The sequence below is a fragment of the Cornus florida genome, unplaced genomic scaffold, assembly GCF_030987335.1.
Source record: "Cornus florida cultivar Cherokee Brave unplaced genomic scaffold, ASM3098733v1 CherokeeBrave_3.0.0_Hap2_Chr07, whole genome shotgun sequence".
Lineage (NCBI taxonomy): Eukaryota > Viridiplantae > Streptophyta > Magnoliopsida > Cornales > Cornaceae > Cornus > Cornus florida.
Genome location: NW_026775577.1, coordinates 79,792,656 through 79,814,122, shown reverse-complemented (window position 1 = coordinate 79,814,122; position 21,467 = coordinate 79,792,656). Strand labels below are relative to the sequence as shown.

Genomic DNA, 21,467 nt, shown 5'->3' with positions numbered 1-21,467 from the left:
TGCTATTCGTTATACGCTATAACAATTTCATTTCAATATCAAAAATGTAATCTCATCCAAATGATCCATAATTTATATATGTTAAACAACATGGTATAGTCACTACACAAACCAACTCAAAAGCTAAATTGGATCATTGAGACAACAAAATAGAGTTTAATTGAAACACGATTAAATCTCTAGATTTTCTAAAAACAACCCCAAATGGCCCCAAATTGATATATACAAGTGAACAAGCTCAAGTCACTACCATTATCAAGTTAAAAACTTAATCAAACAGGAACCCAAAGGAATAACCAGAAGTGAAACCAAAAATGAAAAACTCACTTGGTACCCTATGGCACTAATGACAACCAAAGGAGCAAGATCTAGTTCAAACTAGATCATGTGTACCATAGAATGGCTCAAACAAGATAAACAAGGTCCTGTAGGAACAGCAATGAAGTTAACCTGTCTAGGCAATAAACCGAACAAAAACTACAAGGCATCTCCATTTCAGTCAACCGAAATGGAGTTTCGGTCTGCCGAAATAAGCCAAGAAAAAGGAGAAGAATGAGCCTTCATTTCAGTCGACCGAAATGACAAACCGGTCGACCGGTTTGTGGCTCGAGATGAAAAATGGCTACTGGAATTGGACTTTTACTGTGCAACTAAAACCAAAAGAGAATCGGTCGACCGAAACAAGCCACCGGTCGACCGAAACAGGTTGAAAACGTGAAGAATGAACCTGCTATGCACCAAAAATGGAGAGAAATTCATAAGTCTCAATTAAATCCCCCATTGCATCATCAAATTGTATTATATGCTAATATGTGATGATGTGAACATACGTGCAAGTGTAAAATGACATTTTAAACATGCTACGATGGCCCATGGCCTTATTACAATTCATTTACAACATTTGACGTGTCAAACCTCCAAATTAGAAAAATTACATTTCAAAGGCAAAACTTGAAATTTAAATACATACATTTGAACTTTAAAGTGTGTGGCCCTTGGCCTCATGTCATATATATATCAAATACATTGCAAGGAGTGTACTCATGTACACATTACATGTTTAGAGTTAAATATACACATTTTAACAAATAGGACTACAAATGGCATTTCAAGCCAACCTTTATAAAAATGAAAATCTTTAAGTCCACAAACCATCCAAGCATAATGAGAATCTCAACCTTGATTCCTGTACCTGAAAAATATCCCTACTACGTGGCTGAGTAACATAAAGCTACTCGTAGGAGATGAGCATGCATCGACCTAGCATTTTACAATTATATCACCTTAAGGTGAAACATATTAAAGGGGCTCATGCCACCTAACGTCTATGTCAAAGTGAGACTCAGGGATCATCCTAAGCTACCCATGCAATTTAAAGTGAACAACGGCATACAAGTATACATGCTCAAGTATACAAAGCAATATTAAAACATGTTATACAACATGCAAGCATACATTTCCAAGTATACTAAACCATATTAAAACATGATACACAACATTTAAGTACACATGCTCACAAGTATACTAAATTATGTTAAACATGATAAGCAATATCTAGCATACATACACAAGTATAAGATATATGTATAAAGTACTCATAAATCAAGTATACAAACACAAGTATACTAAGCTAAACACGTACGCACAAGACAAGTATATATGGCACAAGTATACTAAAATGAAATCCGCACACCCAAGACAAGCATACTAAGTGTAAGTACATTAGATAGAGTTTAGATACACCAACAATATACAGTTTCAAGTATACTAAATGAGATCAAAATACATAAGCAAACACCAATTCTCAAGCTACAAGTAATCCATGATTAACAACTTGAAATTAAATGTGAAAACAAAGTCGAAAGACTAGGACATGTGGTCACTAGACCAAGCAAGTGTTTCCGGGTAATTACGACCCACAAGGCACTACCTAATGCGCACATGCATAAGTTATTCCGGGCAATTACGACCCACAAAGTACTACCTAGTGCGCACTTATGACTTAGAAGACTCTTGTCTCCATACTAGAGCCAAACCCTAGCCATCACGTGAAATATGTCCTTACAAGCTTTCCCAAAACAATAAGTTCAAAATTTATGCAAAATCAATAAGTTAAACCAAACTTTTAAATCTCAAATAATATCTAGGAATCAATTTACATGCACGAGTAAGGTTGAATCCACACAAACCATGTCATAGAGTTCAAGTCTAGATAGCATATGACATGTCAAGCCTCCAATATGCAATTTATACACCAAAACAAGAATATTTTACAACAATTGAGTCACATTACCACACTAAGCCACAAGTACTAAATAAGTCCCAATTTAGTAAATAGTTTCCAAGGTAAACAATTGTAATATTCTAACAAGCTATATGCCTACACAAGATATATTTGAACGAGCTATTCAAGACAATGATATCACCTATCTGCTAAGTCAAATTACCATCTTTAGAGGCTACAAGTACTAAATCTACAACAAGTTAGTAGCATGCTCACAAGGTAATTAAACAGACTACATTTTAAGGAATTATCAACCTATTACATCCAATATCAATTTAAGTGACTAACACACTTAAAACAAAAATTAATTATGCTAATTAATTAATTTTTCTATAGATTTTCAAGCATATCCAAATAACCTCAATTTAACATATGTTAAAGAACTCACCAAGGCCTACTTAAATATCACATTACAAGTTGATTTCATGCTTGATACAACTATGTGAATTAATCTTTCACTAAAGATAAATATTAAATAAATTTTGCAATTCTTATTCAAATATCCCGAATTTAATATATGTCAACAAGTATACCAAGGCCTAAATTACTAGCATGCCATAATTTAATTCTAAACTATGTTCCATCATTAGAATTAAATCTTAAACAAAGAAAATAAATAAATTAAATTCTAAAAACTTGAACAAGGCATGCTCATAAGTTGTATATGCTTATAAAACAATCAATACAACAATATTATAAACCTAAGACATCCCCTACCTCAATTTGAGATGAAAACCTCAGAAGCCCACTGAAATAAAAGTGCTTCGAATCCGACGATACCTTTGGGTTTTGTCGGGGACAGCATGATCTACATGAACCCCCAAGAAGCCCTATCAAAATCACAACTTGACTTCAAACACAAACTCAAGAAATGGTCAGAAATTAATTCTAATAAGGGGGAATGGTAGAGCACGTCGAGGGGAACGATAAACGTTAAGGCCGAAGAGTTTCCACTAAGGAAATCAAGTGGAGGAGAAGAAAGAATGAAGGCAGTCCCATGGGCTCCCATGGCTACCAGCCAAGAAGGTGGAAAAAATGATGGAATTCTAACTTTTTGACTTAAGACCCCCTATTTATAGAAAATCTCAAAAAGTGCCCCGAAAGGGTCCTGTCGGGTCCGGAAAAGTGGATTTTGAGCAAATGCGCTCAAACGGCAAAACTTCGTGAATGAAAAAGATTCTAAATGAGAAAATATGAACAACAAAAGAAACGGCGTCGAAAAGGAGTCCCGAACAGAGAGATATGTCACAAACAAGTTCGGCGGCAACCGAATCCAAAAACCCTGAAACTGGAGAAAAATGAGCAGAAGGAAATTCTATGAGTACACGACTAGACGAAATGTAAAAATGAATTCCGTACGAGAATTCAGGCTCAAAACAAGGTATTTTGCAATAACTTTCATTAATTGCATAATGGCCCTACAAAAATGGTTAACTGCAAAACTACCCCTGAATAAAAATATCTTCCAAAAGATATTTTCTTAGATACCCCTGAAATAAAATATCTTCAAAATATATTTATGAAAAATACTCCAAGAAAAGAAAATAATTCTAAAGAACTACGCATCCATGCCCCTATGGACACCGGGAGCAACCAAAGTACTTTTCCACAAAAGTAAAGATACGTATTTCGTGGAAACCACTTAGAATGAAGATACGTGAAGTCAAAAACCAACTCCGAACACAAGGAGTGAGGTTATGCCAACCAAGTGACAAACGGAGAAAAGACAAAATAGGGAAGAGGACAAAACAGGGAAAAAGACGAAAATTGAATAGTGTCAAAAAACGAAAAATGTGGAAATGACTCGGTCCTTGAAGGAAGTTGTCAATCCAAAGAAAAGAGTCTCAGAAGCCATTTCCAAGCACTCAAGACGACACTAAATGACGAGAAACTGAACTTAGAAAAGAGATTTCAACGAAAAAAATTCATCCGTAAAATTTTAAGGAAAAAGGAAAGGACGGAAATGACCGGGTCATTACAGAGCGGGTCATTACATACACCTAAATCATTCATTGGCTTATACTTTAAAGTAGCGCCAACCGGAACTAAACCTTCGATTCTTAATTCTGCCTTCGGGCAAATAAATCGATAACGTACTCCTTTACTTTATTGGGTCTTTATCGCTTTCGCCTTAGACCCAATCCGCCTCCTAGTGCCAACCATTTTATGACTACTGAATATAATTGACATCAGCTCCTCCTAACGAACCGTAAATAGAGTACAACGAATCCTAATATGGGCTCTAAGTTTTAAGAGATGCAACACGGAAATCACATAACTAAAGACACCCCTAAGAACACTTGAACCTGGAGTGCTCTGATACCAACTGTGATACTCCCGGATTTCCGAATGCGAGTTGGCTGGGCCCACGCCCGAATACCCGAGGATATCAAAAACAAAAGAGCAATAATAGAACACAGGATACAAATATGATTAAAAAGAATAAATAAAATGCTAAAAAGAAACTAAAATGATAATCCAATAATTAATCCTCAAAATAAATTTCCATTGATTAATAAATCCTTCTGATACAATTAATCCTCCAAAATAATACAACTCGGGAATTCATACTATATGGACCCTTAAAAAAAAACAAAATTGAAACATAAATGAATCTCCTAAATAGAAACAGAAGAATGAAGTAGACTGATCCCTGCTCAAAACGAACAACTTCTACTTCTGACGAACACCTAAAAAATAAGGGTGAGTCAGGCCCCACAAATAAGTTCTACTCTACTACAGTCTAAGCAAAGATCCGATACACGTATACATCTTAATCAATCCAACAATAACTAGTAGTCCGTATATATATAAAAATACACATCATAGGAACCTCACTAGACTAGTAGGCAACATGCAAATTGCACATAAAGTGGGCATGAGTACCTGGACCTACCAAGGAAACAACTATATTATATCTAGCTACACATCCCTAGCAATATACGCACCCTAACCATGATCCTAAGACTCAAACTCATATCATGGCACCATAATCATATCTATGAAATCCATATAAGTATAGAACAAATGTCATCCATCTGATACAGTGGCCTGACACGAATAAAGAGGACTTAACTCTATGGTTAATCCATTCCCTTATAAATAAATAGGTAGGACTTAACTTCTTTGGTTAATCCATCCCTAGAATGCCATTGTCCCATACTGGTGCATTAAATCATACAATCCATAAATAAATAGGTAGGACTTAACTTCTTTGGTTAATCCGTCCCTAGAATGTCACCGTCCCATACCGATGCATTAAACCATACAATCCAATAAATGATACACAAAATAAAATAGTACATCAACTAATCCATACATAGCATGATATAAATCATACAAATAACCACTTGCATTTATTTAAGTAAATACAATAATTTAAATAGCATATAATTAACTTACATTCCAAGTAATTAATCTACATATCAGATAAATTATATAAAACATGAATAAAATCATTTAAACATTTAATTCAATTGTTAAAACAATTAAATTAATCAACTCATCCATTTAACAACTTCATTTGCATTTATTTAAGCAAATATAACAATTTAAATAGCATGTAGTTAACTTACATTCTAGGTAATTAACTTACATCTCAGATAAATTATACAAGGTTCATAATTATTATTTAATAATTACTTAAGCATTAATTTACATTGTTTAGACAATTAAATTAATCCACTTATCCAATGAAATAACATATAGGTTATCTAACACCCAAATTAATCATATCCTTAGCATGTATATGTATTTTATGCATTTTGGAACTTCCCTAAGTCCATTTAAACAAATTAATAATAATTAAAATAGATTTAAATACATTCTGAACATTAAAAACCAAAAACCTAGGTCGCAGCCCAACTGAGTCGGCTTAGTTCCTCGTGACATCCCAACTTAGTCGACTCGGTTTCCAAGTGAGTTGGCTTACCTAGCAACTGAGTCGGCTCGGTTCACCTGTACTTCGTCTTCTTCATTGGTTCAGCCTCTGTAAACCCTAAAACTCCATTGTCAAGGTTCCTAAACTCCAACCTAAGTCCCATAAGTCCATATTACTTTATTTTAAATATTTTAACATGAAAAGATTCAACTTAAACACATAATCATGCATCAAAACTCAATAATCATTCAAAACAAGAATATGAAAATAAAATCATGCAACCCTCTATTTTAATCCGATTAGTCATGCATAATTATTTAGTTTTAATTGCTTAAATAACCTGGAATCTCCTAGGCATGTATAGAAACATAAATCAAAAGGAGAAAGTAAGAGAAGAACTTGCCTCTTAAGGTTTCAAAATGAAAACCTTAAACCTCTTTCTTCTCTAATTTTTTCGGCCACCTCTTGGCTGCCTTCTCAGTCCTCTGTGCTCCTGGTTCAACCCACGAGCAAGCCTCCTAACCTCTCCTTGGTTTGGCCTTGAACCCTTGGCCGAAACCTCCTTCTTTTCCCTCACGTTTTCCTCTCTGCATCTCTCTACCTCTAAGTATATAATATATCACGTATATAAAACCTAGCCTACCACATACCTACACTATTATATATATATACAACATATAACCCTAATCCTATATTAACCCTAAGTTTGCTAACTTAAGGAAAACAAAAAGGAAAAATAAAATATAAAATATATATATATATATATATATATATTTATATATAAGCCTGATAACTAAACTAACGTGATATATATATAGGTATATATATATAACTTATAATTATATATATAATACTACTATTTCATTATTATTAAAATTACTATATACAAATAATAATAATAATAATAATAATAATTAGAAAAATATCCTTATATACATATATACCCATATATATATGTACAACCATCTCTGGGTAAATATTCGTACCCATCCAACTCCAATCCAAGTAGTCCATACAACGCATTGGGTTGGTCCATTATGTAATGACCGGTCATTTTCCTTCTTTCCCTTTTTGATAATTTCTTTTTTTCGTCTTTTTCCCGTTTATCATTTTTCCTTGCATAACCTCACTTTTTGTGCTCAGATTTGATTCCGGCTTTGCATGCATCCATAACATTTAAATTCCAAGATAATTGTATTTTTACTTTCGTAGAAAATACATTCTAGTTGCTTACTTTTTCGTAAAGGGCATGGATGCATAGTTTCTTGGAAACATTCTTGATTTTTAAGATTTTAGTGTAATTATGTAAAGTAATTATTTTTCGTCTTAGGGATCATTTTGTAATTTAATTTGGAAGATATTTTGGAAAATGACCTTTTTTGTAATTTTTGAAAAGTGTGATAAGTGTCACACTCTCATGGAGCCACTTGTTGGTATTGGGGTAGAGTCACTTGGAAGTATAATCTTATGACATGTGGATGGTGGAGATTCACCCACTTGTTAGCCTAGGATAGATGCACTTGTTGGCTTGAATGGTTGACAAGTGTAGGAGTGGGATTAAATCTTAAAATGAGCCATGGATTAGTGACAAGTGTAGGTTCCAAATTTAGTCTTACATTAGTGTGTGTGTGTGAGGTAGTGTAAGAACACATAGTGAGTGGAGGAATACTAAATCTTCCACTCACCACATTCATTACATCTTCCTCACTCCCATTACTCTCAAAACCCTAACCTAGCCACCATTGAAGAAAAGCTTTGCTTAGAGCTTATTACTTCATTTTGGTCTCCTTCCACTCACCTTATACTTTAAATCTTGGGAAGTAAAAGTTTCCTCTCACTCTCCTCTACAAAACCCTAGTTTAATTTCCCATTTTAAGCTTGGTTGATTTGGATTATAGAGATTCAATTCTCTATTGAGGTAGGGGTGGTAGTATGTTTATACTTTAAGTGTTTTATGTTCCTTTGAGGTTTAATATATATTGTGTACATGCTTTTAGTATGTATCCTTGCATATTATAGGAAATCTTCACATTTAACTTATGATTTATTGATTTAAGCATGTATGATATGTATTTATCTTGTGTAGAGTTATTAAGGTTATGTACAATTCTTATTGACTTGAATTGCTATATTATTTGTGGTAATAATTCTATATTCTTATTGATTACTATTGATAATTATTTTAGAAGCCTATTACTACAATGTTATAATTGTTGAGGCATGATTTAAATAAATAAGTTGATGGTATTGTATTATACATTATATCATGATAAAGACTTGTCATTTGGTATGCCATTTTAAACTTAGAACCCTAAGACATGGTTTATGTGGTTTCAAATTACTTGTGCATGGAACGTGGTCTATATGCCTTAATTATTGTGTATAATTTTTGAACTGAATTATAATTTTGGATTCTCTTGGACATTGTTACAAATGACATGGCTAGAGTTTTGCTCTGGTGCGGGAGGTACGAGTTCTCCCATTTTATAGTGCGCACTAGCTTGGAATTCCCAACGGGTTAGTGCCCGGAATAACCGTTTAGGTCTTAGTTTACTCCGGGATTTGATGTCCAAGTTTTCTATTATTTGATTTCGCATTTAATTCTAAGTTGACAACTAATGCTTAATTGTGACTTGTAATTTTAGTTATTAGCGATTTGATGTTATTAAGTACATTAATATAGACATTGTGATGCAATAGAATCATTTAAGTTAGCTTAAGATGATCCTTTAGAACACCTTAAACATAGACGTTAAGTGGAACAATCCCTTGTATTCGTCTATAGTGATCTTGCAATGATATTGAAACTTTAAGGTATACGCATATGCTTCTTCCTACGAGTAACTTGATTACTCACCCTAGTTGTGTGGGTTATTTTACAGGTAAGGAGACTATGTTCTTGGATGCTCATTATCATTAGGAGCTTATGAGCAATTTGGAATATTTTTGTATATTGACATGCAAGTGTTTAACATGCATTACTTTTGATGATATATTTTGTATACCATAAATGTATGGTATTTTAGAAGCTAATGTGGCTTCCTTGATGTGTAATGATACTTAAGTATTACTTTTGACAATATAAGCATGTATGTAATGAGGCCAAGGGCCAAGCATATTTACTTTAGCACTTGTATTCATTTGGTACCATATTTTGCTTTAAAAATACATTTTAACCAAATTTGGAGGTTTGACATATGAAATCTTTGTAATTGACATATATGAGGCCGTGAGCCGTTGTAATACATTCAAATATTCATATTACGTTTGTTGACATGTTCATATGCTCATATCTCTTTGAAATTCAGCTTTTAACCTTTGTTTTTAAACCAATTCATGATGGGAATTAAGGCTTGGGTTAAGTCTCAGCATTTTTGGTGTATAGCAGGTCTTTTAGCACTTTTTCAAGTCATTTTGGCCGACCGAAATGTCATTTCGGTCAACCGATAGCTTTTAGGAATTAATTGCACAGTAAAACTCACTTTCCAGTAGCCAAAAACACTGTTTGGGTTCATTTCGGTCAACCGATACTTTATCTCGGCCTACCGAAATGACCTTCCCTCAAAAATCAGATTTTGGGTGATTTTCTGTTCATTTCGGTCAACCGAAATGCATGCACACCAGTCTTTCAGATTATGTATCAACACTATTGCTCTAACTTCAAACGGTCATATCTCCTTCATTCCTAATCCAAATAGGGTGATTCTTGAGCCTAAACTCAAGGATTTTTAGTCAGATTTCCAATGGTACTAATTCCATTCTTAGATTCAAACCACAGTGGGAGTTATTCATATTTTAGTGAGATAGTGTCAGTTTTTGCTTCAACCGAAATAGGCATTTTGTGGGATTCTTGGCCAAAGTTCTTAGAACCTCTTAGAATGTTGTGAAATAATTAGATTAGGTTGTATGGACCTCATTTAACTTGTTTAGAGTCAAATTTCTCTTTTTATTCGTTAATTGACCATTTTGCCCTTGATTGACGAATTTTACCCGTTTTGACTCTCATTTTCTCTTTCGTTCTCTTTGAGTTCCGTGACTTCATAGAAGGTCACTTTGGAGTCTTAAGGATGATTTATATCTCTAGAGACCTTTGTTTTATCTTTCACTTCTACATTTTAGATCCATTACCGGGTCAACTTAAGGTCATCACTGACGCACTGGGTTATAAAAACTTAGGCCGTCACACATTACTACTATCCAAATAAAATACAACATAAAAAAATTAAATCATTTAATCCTAACAAATAATTACAATTAAACCACACATCAATTAAGCAAGCAAAACACCCAATTAATTAACTACACAAGCACTCAATTTACTTAAACAAACAATACAAATAACACATAGACAAATAATCAATTAATCAAGTAACACTTAATTCAATTAAACACATAAGCAAATTAGTCAAATAATCAATTAAATAATTAAAAATGCAATTAAAACAAATAAATAAATACCGAGACTATCCTTTTAAAATTAGGGGTATTATATCTTAGATTTAATTATTCTTAAATTATATTCAACCTATTCTTAGTGTACGAGATTGGTGGCTAAGGGCTTCTTGGATAGTAAGAATAGAGATCATGCAATGGTGTTCAAACGTTTTTCGTGAATGAATGTTTTCATAGTCTATACATAGAGAAGACGAGTTATACTACAACATTAGTTAGGATTAGGTAAGTAAATAATTCATGCAAACCGAAGATAGGTTATTATTAACTGAAATTAATGAAACATCTTTCTTTAAATTTGAATTAAATGAATGTTATTGAGTTTAATTCCATATGATACATAAATATTGAAATCCCAAGGTTGAACAATTGACCATAGTATGAGGTTCATGGTGAAGTCAATCTCTAAGATCTTCTCTCTCTGATCTCAATCTTTATTTAGTTTAAATTTATTTATGCTAGTGACACACAACGCATCAAACAATCCTTTTATCTAAATTAAAATAGTATTAATTGAAGGCTTAATAATCCACCATAGTCCCTGAGGTTCGATACCCTCTAAGTAGTCCTATCTTGCAAAGGATTCGTTCTATTGTGAGTGGTATTTTTTAATTGAACACTTTCCACCCACATCAATTTTTGGCGCCATTGCCAGGGATTATGTAACGGTTTTATTGAGTTTACGATTAGTTCTATTTTGATTTATAGTTTTCGGACTTTCTGATATCTCATCTTTTTCTTTTTTCTTTTCAAGTGTAGGAATCTAGAATCAAGGACGAAGACGCCTAGGGAATAGAAGTTTCGAGTTTAGGACTTTCTGTGAGTTCTTGTTGGTTTATTTGAAAATTTTCTTTTTATTACTGCGTTTGCCATTGGACATAGTGCATGTTAGGTCGCCGTTACTTATCAAATCGGCTCTCTTGTTGGACAAGATTAAAAAGGTCAAAAAAAAAATCTGTTTCTCACACCGACACAAGTTGAACATGGCTCGACACATACCGGACAAGCCACAAAAGAAGTTGGGTATTTGCTTTAAGATTAGTAAGAGGCGCATTGAGTACTTGATCCTCGAAAGCATAATTTCTAGGAGGAGGTGGAAGATTAGGAGCTTGAGTAGATTGATTCCTAAACTGGGGTGGATGATATATGGAAGATTAATTGAAATAATTATTTTGGGGTGAAGGATTAGATGGATTTTGGTACTATCCCTGAAATTGTGGAACAGTGGTACCTTGGCTTAAATTCCGCCATGATAGATTTGAATAATCTCTCCAGCCAGGATTATAGGTAGCATAATATGGATTATACGCTGGTCTGGAGAATGCAACATTTACTTGCTCCCAAGGGATCTTAGATGATTGTCCCATCATAGGGTAAGTATCAGCAAGATGCAATGGATTAGCACAGATCGAGCACACTTCCTTTGGTAAAGAAGCATGTTGAGAAGCAAAAACAACATAGCCAAATGATAAGACTTAGTTGAACCTTCGGTTTAATGCTTCTATTTGAGTGGCTAACTCTCTAGATTTCACGATTTCATAAAGATTTTCGACCTTGTGGATACCAGGAGTAGACTTAGACCTAGAAAAAGAAGCATGTTGTACAGAGTTTTCACTTAGGACCTCAAACAGTTCCCAAGCGTTAGCTGCACTCTTATAAAGGAAAGCTCCATTAATGGAAGCATCAACCATGTTCCTATATGGATCAGATAATCCATCATAGAAGATCTGCACCAAATGCCATTTAGTAATATTATGGTGTGAACACTTTCTCAGAAGATCATTATACCTTTCCCATGAATCAAGGAACTGTTCACCCGGGATTTGGGTAAATGCCATGATCTCTTTTTCTCATTTTTGTGGTTTTACCTGTAGTGTAGTACTTCTTCAAGAATTCCTGTTGCATCATATCCCATGTAGATATGGAATTAGTTGGTTGGGAGTGCAACCAGGTTCTTGCTTTTTCCTTGAGAGAGAATTGGAATTAATAGTTGCATTCTAAATGCACCATCTGAAAGAGTGAACAACTTGGTAGTTGAACATAATTCTAGAAACACATCCAAGTGCTTATAAGGATCCTCTGTTGCAAACCCATGGAATAAAGGAAGAATTTGGATCATAGTAGGCTTGATCTCAAAATGGGCTGCATTAGAGTCTGAAAATTGGAAGCACGAAGGGGATGTATATGAATTGGGAATGTAATGATCTCTCAATGGTGTGGGAGCAGTTGCAGGTGGTACAGGTGCTCTCACGATATTATCACCATTAGTAGCCATGTCTGTCTTAGAGGATTCTTCTAATAAGTTAGAATTCTGTTTAGGTTTTCTAATTCGCCTAAGAGTTTTCTCTAGTTCAGGGCAATGAATGCATGAATATTTAGTTTTCAAAAATTGAGTGGGAATATGAGAGAGTGTGTGTGAGAGAATTGATTATCACAAATATAGGTCGGTAGGGAGTGAAAAGGATATTTTCTGGATAAAAATAAAAATATAAATATAAATCAACGGGGACAAGAATGTTAAGTGTAATTAATATTGAGCGTGAACATTTTTAAAATTTAACAAAAAAAATATAACTAAAAATACAAAATAAAAAATAAAAAATAAAAAAAAATCCAGTGGGGGTGTGCTGCTCCTTAATTGGGTTGTTACTACCAATATGTGCATGTACACGTCCATATCTGAGTTTGCGCCAGTACATCTCTTGATTCAAAAAAAAAACCAACTAGATCATTCTAACTCCCGAGAAAGGACAAAAAGAAAAAAAAAAAGACATTATTCGTTCTTTTTAAAATGGTATATGATGACTTCAATGGTAAATAGGGAGGGATTCAATTTAAAATTTATTTTTCTAGGTTTTAAATTGATCTAATCAAATATTAGAATAATAATTATTATTATTCTATTTTTACATAAAATGATAATGACCTAAATTACATAAAGTGGGAGCGAGAGTAAATTCGAAAACAGAAACGTGAAAGTGGCAATATTAAATCATAAATAGTGAAAATTTGAAATAGCGCATGCAGAGTGTGAGAGCGAGAATACACTCAGAACGTGAGAACGACATCCGTTAAGAAGGATTGTGTGATTTAGAGAATGACCACTCTATTCCATTATTATTCTTATTTCATTACTACTTACATCTCATTCCATTAACGTACCCCTAACACAACATGAAAATTTAAAATTTAAACTTAAGTAGTAGCTTTGGAACTGGCACCTTAGAATTGAAAGGGGGTTTGGTAATCAAATAATTAAATTTTGTGTTTTTAAATTGTGACATGTACGTAGAATGAAACACTACATTTTTAATTTATAAAATTTTCTTTTAACCCTTATTTACGAAGAAAAAAAAAAAAAAAGTGGCATTTAGATTGGATATATTATAGCACGTACTCTGTGTCATCGGCTTGGAGTCTGAGTCCATGTTGTTTCAAGAATAATATTAACAATGTCTCCCACTGAGATAAAGAAAATTAAAAGAAAAAAACGGCCCTCCAATCATCAGAAAGGAAGAAGCGTTCAAATTTTTCCCGCAAGACTTGTACAGCCACCTCTCTCTCTCTCTCTCTCTCTCAGACACACACACTTCTCTCTCACCTCTCCACCTCACTCTCAACATTCATGGTCATACTAATTCTAAAAACTCTCTCTCTCTCTCTCTCTTTTCTACAATCTCTCTCTCTCTCTAAGGTGACCTGCTAGCAAGGTCATTCTACAAGTGCATGCATGCATGCACACACGTATTGGGGATTTTCTGAATTCTCAGACTCGTAGGTAGCATTTGATGATGTTTTATGTATGTGAAAAGGGTGGTTGAGGAGATAGAACTAGGGCTAGGCCTTATAAATTAGTAATCATGTCAGAAAAGTCGGGCCATGAATCGGGATCAGGCCCGCAATTGCTTAGTAGGCGGCCGTCACGAAGTGCCGCCACCACCACCTTCTCCATGGAGGTCTTTGACAACGAGGTGGTGCCGGCTTCACTTGGAACCATCACTCCCATCCTCCGTGTGGCCACCGAGATTGAGAATGAGCGTCCTCGTGTCGCTTACCTTTGTAAGTACTATATATATATATATATATATATATATATATATATATATATATATATATTTATTTGTTTCATTCACTAAATAATTCAAACACAACCATTTGTTCAATTACCCATTGTTTCGTATAATTTTACTAAATTACTATTTTTTAAAAAAATAAAAAATTGAACAGTCAATCTTCTTCTGAAAATTGTTTTATGAAAATTTAATTTAAAAGAACTTATAACATTTTTCTGAAAATAATCTTCTAATTTTTAAATTCCTAATAATTATTTTCAGATGATTAAACCTAAGAGGCCCTTAAGTATTTATTGAGAAGGGTGGAGTTTTTTTTTTTTTTTTTAATAACATTATTCTAATGCATTAGTAATTTGTGTTATTAAGTGATTTATTAATGTGATTTTAATTTAAATGTATGGAAAGGTCGGTTTTATGCGTTTGAGAAAGCACATAGATTGGATCCAAACTCGAGCGGTCGTGGTGTGAGACAGTTTAAGACAGCTCTCCTCCAACGATTAGAGCGGGTACATAACTACTTATACTTTTCATTTACTCATCTGTTTTGAAATTCATCTTTAACTTTTCATATATGAATGAGTTCAGACATTTGGACATTACCAAATCACTTAGTTGATATATCCTCATCTTTCCAAACAAGTGTTTATGCCATATATAAGAAAATAAAAATGTGAACTTATATATATATATTTTCTCTCCAAAAAGTTGAATGAATTTAATAAAAATGTGAACTTATATATATATATTCTCTCTCCAAAAAGTTGAATGAATTTAAAATCTCGTTCTTTAATTTACATATTTTCTTAGATGCAAAAATTTTAAGTGACTAAAAATGTATATGTTACGTATGAAAATGAAAAAGGCAAAATCTCATCACATACAAACATTTTTTTTTTCTTTTACTTACACTAATGTAGTCCGATTTACGTGTTCACTTATTTGTTAGTGGATGCGAAGGTTCGAATGCTTTTGTTAGATAACAATGGAGTCTGGCTTCAAACATTCACATCCACTAAGATCATATTATCATTAAGAAATAATATGTCAAAAATAAAAAATAAATAATAATAATAATAATAATAATAATGAATACTCTTACTTAATTTATAGTTATGCATTACCCAGTAAATTAATTAATAGAACTCCCAGCTCCCAGAATGAGTATACTCGTGTTCAAGTCATTCCTCCCCAAATTTATCAAGAAAAAATAAATAAAAATAATGATCTCTATGTCATATTTTTGACTTCTAAATAGTAACAATGCCTGACCAAAATTAATGCTCACTGCCAAGGCCATCTAAACATTTAGACGGAAGCATCTAACCATATAGATGGTCCCCATATCTGATCTAAACATTTAGATAGCCCCATTTAATCATTTAAATCATACCCAAATCCCATGTGATTGTTTAGATCACTTCCCGATCATACTTCAATGCAATTCCTGTAGACATCATTTAACATACGACCATTGTATTGAATCGTCAAAATAACATCTAGTATTTATCATTCACCATCAAATCTCCATTTAAACATTCATACATCCTTGAAATGATAAAATTGTGCTCAAAAGAACAGGATTACAATTCAAGTCCTCCGTGGCCACAAATACAACTACTTTTCTTGAAGCCGACAAAATAATAAGGTCATTACATGTTTTCAAATAACCAAAAGAATGCCTTTATGAAAGATACAAAAGGGGTCATTAAAAATATAACTAAGCTTGTGGGGGTGTCTCTTTTATGACATCCTTTCCATTTCCTGAAAATGTTATATATAGAGTAAGCGCGACGATTCAATAGAGATAGTCTAAAATAAACCTCTTATAATCCTGTGAATCACACCCAAAACATATATAGGATAACAAAGAGAAAGGGATCATGTAATGGGAAAAAGATATCATACATAAAACATTGAATTCCAAACCTTTCGATTATGAAATGAATGCCATGAAGTGCACTCTTCCCATTTCCAAAACCATTTCTGTCATAATACAACCCACACCGAAAATTTTAACACAACTCGACCTTAGGCATCTCCTAGGCATCACGAAGGGAATTGACTAGCTATTCCTGACCTAGGGTGCCTCCCTAGCGTCATTTGGGACCTAGGTAGTTCAACTACATACATTCAAACTGTCTCGTGCCCCCTTCTAGATTGGTTAACCCCAAACCACATGGCATTTTCTTAGCATCCGTTTTCACAAAATCATTTTCAAAACCTTTCAAAGCTTTTAAAATTAACTTTTACAAAACCGTTGGAAATCATTTTAAACATCTTTTCCAACCTATAATCCAACCAATGTCCATGAAATGCATGATATATATCAATCATTAACATTTCTCAAAAAATCAATATATATACTATCATCATCACAGCATCCTTTTGCCCAAATAAAACATATAATCACATATACATGCATATAGCATGAATCATGTCAAGCAAATACCATATCAAGAAATTCAACAAGTAAAGAACAACATCTTCCACATAATCATACCTTTCAACAAATACACATAGTAGATAACTCATCAAGATTAAAGACCTTATAGTTTAGACTTTCCTACCTCAAATAAAACAACCCCAAGTTCAAGATCTAAACTCGAAATCTACCAAATGCATGCAAGACCGGTGTCAAAACGTTCCCCTTACTAAGATCTACCACTTTTCTAACTATGAATCTTCTCAAATTTCACTCTAACATAGGGAAAATCTAAAAAGAATGTGGAAGAAGAAAAAGAAAAGAAAAATGGAGGAGAGAGAGAGTGTGTGCTAAGAGAGAGAGCGTGATGGGGGTGATGATGGTTGGTGGAAAATGTAATCCAAGGCTTATTCTTAGCCTTTCAAAATGAGTGGTCTAAAATGTGTCTTCCATTTGACTTGCCAATTTACCAAAATAACCTCTCCTCTCATCACAACTACAACACATGCCACATAAATATTTCTCCTCGCTAACCCCCCCTCTCATATATATATATATATATATATATTAGTCAAGTGCATAAAACACCCTTAAAGTATGCTTACAATGCATATCACACCCTTCACGTACAAAAAATACCCTTAAAGTTTTAATTTGGTGCAAATAGGTCCCTCTGATAAATTTAAACCCTAAGTTGACTAAATTACTCTTGAAACATTTTATAAAAAATATAAAAATAAATAATTTTATAAAATGACTGAAAATGACACTATTGAAGGATGTCATTCTTGTGCAAAAAACACCCCTAAAGTTTATAATCTGGTACAAATAGGTCCATCTGACAAATTTAAAATCTAAGTTGACTAAATTACCCTTACTGAACCATTTTATAAAATATATAAAAATAAATAATTTTATAAAATGATCGAAAAAGACACTGTTGGAGAATGCCTCTCTCGTGCAAAAAACACCCCTAAAGTTTCAATCTGATCGTAGGTCCATCTAACAAATTTAAACTCCAAGTTGACTAAAATACCCTTACTGAACCATTTTATAAAATATATAAAAAATAATAATTTTATAAAATGACTAAAAATGACACTATTTGGAGGACACCGACAATGGACAAGTAAAGATATATATATATATATATATATATATATATATATATATAAAGATAAAAATAAAAAATGAAAACAAAAATAAAGTGCAAACTAAAGAAAACAATTTTTTTCCAAACTCCGAAACCAGTGCACACTGATATTGGAAAATTTTTTATTTTATTTATTTTTTGTAGAAAAGAGTAAACTAGAATCTCAAAAAATTCAAATCCTTATTTTACAAATTCTTAAAGTTTTTTTTAAAAAATATTTAGAGATATATATAGAGAAAAAAATTTCAATAATGTGCAGATAACATTCCTATACTATAAGATTAGTAGCATATATACCCCCTTGAACATTTTCGGAAGAGTAAAAAGGTAAAACGGGTATTATAACACTAATTTTTGTCAGCTAGGGTATTTTTGTACAATGTGAAAATATTAGGGGTGTTTTTTGTAATCTTTTTTAAATAAAGGATAAAAGTGCTACACAGAGTATACTTTAGGGGTGCACTTGTCCCATATATATATATATAACACCTCAATGTCCCAAAATAAAATAAATGATGCAATAAAAATAACCAGGTCCCACATGGTGCGTAAAACTATGCATGAAAATAAATAAATAAATAATGAAAAATTCCGGACATTACATTTTAACTATGTAAAATTACACAAGTTCTATAACTTTAGTAACTTATACAATAAATTAATAGCCATACAAATTTGTCATTTAACAAGTGACAATTAAAAGTATTAATATATATGATATTATTGTTGTTTTTGGCATTTTGCCATTTAAGTCTTGCAACACTTTAGTTTTTTCTCCTTTCTAATGAATCCAAAACACGTCAATGGTGATAAGTATATAATTTTAGATATTTTAATTGTAAACACCGTAAGATAAAATATGCAACAAAAAGAAAAAAACAAAGGGAATGCATTTTTATTAAATATGAGGGGAAACAAGTTAAATTAATTTTCAATGTCTTTATTTTGAAGCTAATATACAAGAGTTTTGAAAAAAGGTGGGGGGGGGGGGGGGGTTGTAAATTAACTAATTTTTGGAGGTATAGCAAAAAAAAATTTAAAATTTTGGGAGGTCATGGCCCCCCACCCCCACTTGCCCTCCCCCTTGGCTTCGCCCCTGTTCGAGTTAATTTGTCCAATTTAGGTCACACAAACAATAAAGAAATATTAATCCACTTGGGACTTGACCCCCCAGGGCCTTACCTCACTGTTAAGGAAGAAATGTTGTACCTCTTAAGTCTGATTTTTTGTCAAAATTGTTTCATTTTACCTAATAATACCGTTACTAAAACTTATTTAGGTTGGTTTAGGTTGGCCAGATTAGACTCGAGTTGGGCCGAGTTTGCCTAATATTTCAATTATTGTACTATCATTAAACTCAAATAGAGTAATGATATTCTATCCGATCAAATTGGCTACTCCTAATTCGAATCCATGCAATTACCTAGTTTATTGATATTTTATTTGCATACTAAAGATACCAAAAATAAATATAGAAAGAAGCTGAAGAGGTTTTGACTATCCCTCTCCATCTCTCTTATTTCTCTATTCATCTTCTTCGTTCCGCTGCTTCTTGATTCTTTCAGTGAGAAGTTGATGATGGGTTTGAAAAAAAAAAAAATGAACGTAACAGGAAGTTGGATGATGAACATGGCATCAGAGGAGAGGGTATAGGACTTGATAGCCTTTGAGAGAAGATCCTTTGGGAGGCATAATTCGATTTGAACTTTTGAAGGGTTTTTTTTTTTTTTTTAATCAAATCCCAAAAATTGATACAATATACAGAAGCCAAAATATATATTGAAAAAAAAAAAAAAAAACATGAATACATACTTCCAATCTTATTAGTTTTTTTTTTTTTTTTTTTCAAGCGAACATATACGTTTATATGTATTTTTCTCTTTGATTTTATGAACCAATATAGACTTCTCAATATTTTGTTTTCTTTTCAATTTTGTAAAGTGAAAAAGAGAGAACCGTGAGTCAAAGAGAGAAAGAATTAAGAAGCAGCAGAACGAAGAAGATGAATATACAAATAATAGAGATAGAGAGGGATAGTCAAAACCTCTTCAATTTATTTTTATATTTATTTTTGGTATCTTTATAGTGCAAATAAAATATAAACTATTTAGAAAATTACTTCAGTTTCATGTAGCATTCCAGATAGGAGTAGCGGAATTTAATTGCACATAGTAACGTCACTCTTAAAAATAGTATAGGTGGGCTCGGGTCGACACCTTTTGTTCACAACCAGTCCAAGTAATAAGAAAAACAATGCTATTTTTTTCTTTTTTTCAATATATATTCATAAAATATTGTTAATACCCCTACAAAATTATTACAAAATTTCAATCTTGCCCCTTACCTACCTAGAGTTCTGGGTCAGGCTTTAGCTTTAGGGCTATTCGTTTTCTCACGCTGCAATTGAAATCCATAAGATGAAAAACAAAAGGAAAAGGGATTATGCTTTGTGTTGGGAGCACCAAATCAAGCCTTAAATTTACAATATAAATTAAATTAATTACGCATTCAAATTCGTACTCCCGAACACAAAGGTTAGTCTTCTTCTTCTTCTGTTTACATAGTGTACGACCATTTTATTAAATTTACTTGATCATTGATTGATTACCACACACACTACTCATATAGCGCATGCACTATTTGTTTTCTGAATTTGATCATCTGCATTTGTCCAAAAACTGCACAAAGTTGAACAAAAGAATTGGATATTATATATGTGTGTGTGTGTGTAGTAAGTGAAAAATGATATGGTAGTAATTGTATTGTGGTGAGGAGTGTTGATGATGATGATGATGATGATGATAATATAATAACAATAGTGATTATAGTGTTCGATACTTACTAGTATAATAATAATTCAGGACAATGCTTCAAGTCTTGCCTCTCGTGTGAAAAAGACTGATGCAAGGGAAATAGAGAGCTTCTACCAACAGTACTATGAGAACTACATTCGAGCTTTGGACAAGGGAGAGCAAGCAGACAGGTATATTCAAATAATTTAACACATTACTTTGATTTGGTTTTACAAAGAACCCACCCACCATATCTTTTTTATCTATATATGTATGTATGTATATGACAGAGCCCAACTTGGCAAAGCTTATCAGACAGCCGGAGTGCTTTTTGAAGTCCTCTGTGCCGTTAACAAGACTGAAAAAGTTGAAGAAGTTGCTCCTGAGGTCAGCCAGTCCATCTGTTGTTGT

The 21,467-nt window shown here is 33.0% G+C and overlaps 1 protein-coding gene across 1 annotated transcript in view; it reads left to right on the top strand.

Moving 5' to 3' along the window:
* The first annotated feature begins 21,129 nt into the window (after positions 1-21,129).
* The window catches only part of LOC132267333 (callose synthase 5), a 62,724-nt gene continuing 62,386 nt past the window's right edge, over positions 21,130-21,467 (top strand). The window contains exons 1-2 of the mRNA XM_059768480.1: positions 21,130-21,247; positions 21,347-21,443. The gene's annotated coding sequence lies outside the window, so the exon portion shown is untranslated. The remainder of the gene's footprint in view (positions 21,248-21,346; positions 21,444-21,467) is intronic.